We start from the raw sequence: 5,066 nt of genomic DNA on the forward strand, positions 1-5,066 counted from the left end.
ATTGCCTTGTATCCGGGACGTCGGATATTTACAAAAAAAAAAATTACGCGAAACATTTTTATAAAATACAAGTTTTTTATAAAATACAAGTCATTTTTATAATATACTCTATTTACAAAGACTTTCGCTGTTCGTCTGTCTGTCCGTTCGTCTGTCACAAGGCTATAACTCTAAAATTACGATAGGCAGTTGAAAATTCAGAGATGATGGTGTATCCGTTGCCGTTATTACGACAAATAATAAAAGATCGAGGTTAAACTACGGTTGGGCAGGTCATAAATTTGATGGGTAATTAATTTCAATTTTGCACTTGCTCTATAGCTCATTTGTACCCGTATAGTATCGCGAGTCCGGCTCGCACTTAACCGATTTTTTGCATTTTAAAGTGATGATAGTAACTTACTTTTCGGATGTTTGTTTTCTCTGTTATATTTCAAGAATAATGGGTAGATTATTCTCTATAGGTATATACTTTATAATAACACAAGTTTCAATAAAGTAGTTTAAATTTAGAAAGTGTCATAACAAGGATTTTATCATAAAATTTTAATATTTTAACTATTCAAGAGAAAACTATCATAAACAGCGCCATCTGTAAATTTATAGCCTAACTAAAACAACGTAATCGATTATGTATCAATCGTTCTAATTTAATCTTGTTTGCGCTAACAGATGGCGCTTCTATAAATAAATGCAACCTATCGATTTATAGAAGTGGTTTTATAAGTTTTTCCTAGATGGCGCTGAGTCAAGAATAACAAAAAACATATTTGAATGAAGTAGCGATACCTATCGACTAATAATAAGGATTTCACGCAAACTTTAAAAGAATCGCTAGATGGCTCTATTATACATATTTTCTTAGTCTATTATCCAACTAATATAAAACAAGAACATTTATTGTAAGAACATTTTGTAAGAATGTAGGGATATTTGTTACTCTTTCACGCAAAAACCACTGTTAGGATCTCAAATTTTAAGAAATCTAATTTAAAATTTGGCACAGGTACAGATTATAGTCTGGATTAACATACAGGCTTACGTTTTAGCGGGATACCACACGAGTGAAGCCGTAGGTTCCAGCTAGTAGCATTATACTATATGTTGGAGACTACAACATATCTGAGAGATGCCTTTTCATGGACATTCTTTCAATTACTAGAAATTGGAAAAATCTTTTAGTCTTAATTTCTATGTAAATTTTGTTATTTTTTTCCAACAACCATATCCAAAAATAAGAGTCAACAAATATATTACAGTTTTGTCACGTGAAACTGTGAAAATAAAGACCTGATTAATTTTTATTGATCTGTCTATATATCTAGCAAAAACATATAGTCAGCAGTAACCATAATAAATTAATAGCTTTCTTGCCAACACCACACTTGAGTTGACAATAACATGTGCCGCGTGATATCGCTTGATACCTTATCTAAGTACCTACTTGATAATTTTGCTATTAATAAAATTAACCGTGATATGTTTTTTCTTGTTAACTGTCTAGGACTCTATGCAATCCTATCGTACTAATATTATAAATGCGAAAGTTTGCGAAGATTGATGTATTTGTATGTGTATGTATGTTACTCTTTCACGCAAAAGCTACTGAACCGATTGCAATAAAATTTGGTACGTAGATAGCTGGACAACTGGAATAACACATAGGCAACTTTTTTACATGATATTCCTACGGGAATCAAAATTATGCGGGTGGAACCGCGGGGCGCAGCTAGTTTTATAATAAAGAAATGTTTTTATTTTATGGGTATCGTATGAACATTCTAATACTTTAAAATAACTTTTACATTGCAATCGGATATTTCAATTCAAATTTATTCATTCAAACTATTTTGAAAACTTCGGAGCTTATGGAAAATTGATTTAATGGATTGTATTCAAAATAAAGCTTTATTCAAAGACTCATACAAAATAACCATTTTTTTAAAATAGCAATAATAAATAGCTCAGTAGATCCAAGTTCCAAGGTTCGATCAAACATACAAACTAGGTCATTGAATGGTATTCCCAAATTCAATTGCGCTTAGCAATTGACTTAAATGTATTTAGGTTTATTATTATGGCTCAGGGGTAGTAAATATATCCAAAAAAAATTGGGGTCCAGAATGTAAAAAAAAATATCTTATCTATATAAACCTGACGTCTACTCGCATGTTAGTATCGGTGTCTACAATCATTTTTTTCCCAAATTTCATCCGAATCTTTGCAGTGGTTTTGCCGTGAAATCACATCGGACAGACTAACGCATTTATTATGTCCGTATAGATTTAATACAAATTTTCTTCACCTGCCAGATGTCTAGTTTCCATACCTAGGCAATACATAAAGCTTTTAACACATTACATCGGAAGGATAAAGTGAACTGTTAACAATTATCGTGAGTTCTATTATCTTTATAGACTAGTCTATAATCTTAGTTATTATAAGATCTAGATATCATTTCTATTATAGCCTGACTAGTCGTCGAACTAGATACATGATTAATAAAACCAATATTTAGACATACATTTTCTAACGCTAAAATATAATTAATAAGTAGTATTTATTCTGTCGTCTGTTTATTAGGTGGAAACAAGTGTATCTATTTGGATGATTTCGATGGATAGGTAGACGCACTATTATTAAAGAATATGGACAACAAAATATAAATTGATTGAAGAAGGGGATGAAAATATATATGAGGAATGGTAAGCTGTATGAAGGATCTAGCTATCAAGATGTACTAAGCGTTTATATCGTAAGTCCATTATAACGACTTATATTTAATATATACAACTTATCTAATCATTGTTAACTACAATTCACAATATCTTATCTTGAAGCAACATTACTTGAAAGACGAAATTATAAAAATAAATGTAAGATTATATATAAAAGCAAATTAAATAAAAAAGACCCACCCGCGTGGTGTGGGGCCATTGGCTTTTAAATTTGGCCTAGTGTGTTCTACTAGTCTTTTCAACTGTTACCCATATACCCTTAGGGGGGGTTGTGAAAAATTACGACGCCATTTTGTGTCTTTCTCGTTGTGACATCTTTGACTAATTCACACCTTGGAAATAAAAAAAAAACAATCCACATCGACTCACAAACAGGTCTAACTTATATTAGAAAATTATTCCTAATGTCATGTCTGTTAAATCTCTCACTAATCTTTTAATGAAATGTGACACCTACCAACCTACACTGGGCCAGATGGATGGCCCTTATAGGCGGCATATGTCCCAGAAGTGTGGAACAAAACAGGAGATAGGGGTAAGAAGAAATAAAATTCTATATTAATCGTATTGTAAGTATATTTCGAGAAAATATCTTGTCGGTTTCTTATAGAGTGAATATACAGATCTAAATATATTTTTATTTGTTCTTATAAATTGCTCACATACTTGGTGAAATATAAAAAGTTTACAATTTTTACGTTTTTTTGTATTTTAGTATATCGCATAACTATTTACAGTACAATATTTTAAAATATTTACAGATTAAATATTAACTTTAAGTAAAGTATTTACAATTTGATTCGGTCTACCATTTCATATATTTTACATTAACAGAAAATCGCTAAAGGTTTAAGAAGTTCATCTTATATATAAAATTCTCGTGTCACAGTTTTCGTTGCCATACTCCTCCGAACCGGCTTGACCGATTCCTCTGAAATTTGGTAAGCATATTGGGTAGGTCTGAGAATCGGCCAACATCTATTTTTTATCCCGATATTCCTACGGGATACGGACTTACGCGGGTGAAACCGCGGGGCGCAGCTAGTCTTATATATAAAATTCCCGTGTCACAATGTTAGTTACCAAACTCTTCCGAAACGGCTGGATTAATTCTTATGAAATTTTATGTGCATATTGGGTAGGTCTGAGAATCGGCCAACATCTGTTTTTCATACCCCTAAATGATAAGAGTAAGGCAGAACAGCGTTTGCCGGGTCAGCTAGTAATAAATAAAAAATACGTTTTTTACACATGGCGCCTGCATACAATTTTCACAAATAAACTTATGGATATAGTTTTTCATGAATAAGACAATAGTTATTATTGTTTTTTATTTGCATTTTTAATAAGAATGTTACCCGTATTTTTTCATATAACGCTACATCTTAAAATCTAATGATTCTCTAGAACTATATAGGATTTTTCCAAAACTATATACCTAAACTTATTACTAATGAAGCAGTAATTATCTCCTATTGCTAAATGCGTAGTTCAAAATGGTAGTTTAAACACTACTTAAACTCTTGTAAAAACTTCACATGAATAAGACATCTATCTATCTACAACTACAATAGTTTGATCTAGAGTTTGAAGTTAGTTTTAGTTTGATTCATGACTATACATTGAACCTTCAATTCCACATAAATAAAACAGTTTGGAACTTAAGAAAGGAGTTGAGTTGGAATTTGAGTTTGGGTCTATCTACACCTCCATTCTGCCACAGCAGAACCATAACTCGACCATAACTCATTATTACATAATATCATTTGTTGCCAAACGGCGATCTGATTCCTGGTCTTTGCCCCCCCATCTCAAGAACATTTCCCCCCACTCTGACTGTTCTGCCGGCTCCACGTGGTGGTCTGCTGCTTGGTGGTGAAGGGCGCTGCCCCCGTGGGAGACGTGGGGGGCGATGGAGGCATCAAGTTAGTGGCTGGATGATATACTCTGGCTGACATTGAGGTTTCATCTGGAAAAAGAGGTTTTAGTTAGACTTGGCGGAATAATAATGGAATGGAATGATAATATGATAATGGAATTAAAAAATAGCATAATAATTAAAAACATCTGCAGATCCTAATAACTAATAAAAGAGTAAAGACTTAATTATTTTATATTATTTTTGACGAAATAAAATACTTCACCGTTTGAAAAAAAAAATAACGTGTTCTGGTGGTACTAAGTTTAAAAATTGATCAAATTAGTATATTTTATTGTTGCATGTATACGACATTGATTGATTAGCCTGTAAAAGACCGTAATCATGTTAGCTTGTCTATTTGTTGTCTTACACCTTAATACACCTTTAATATCTATGTTTTAACATTT

Source organism: Zerene cesonia, chromosome 23, assembly GCF_012273895.1.
Source record: "Zerene cesonia ecotype Mississippi chromosome 23, Zerene_cesonia_1.1, whole genome shotgun sequence".
Classification (NCBI taxonomy): domain Eukaryota; kingdom Metazoa; phylum Arthropoda; class Insecta; order Lepidoptera; family Pieridae; genus Zerene; species Zerene cesonia.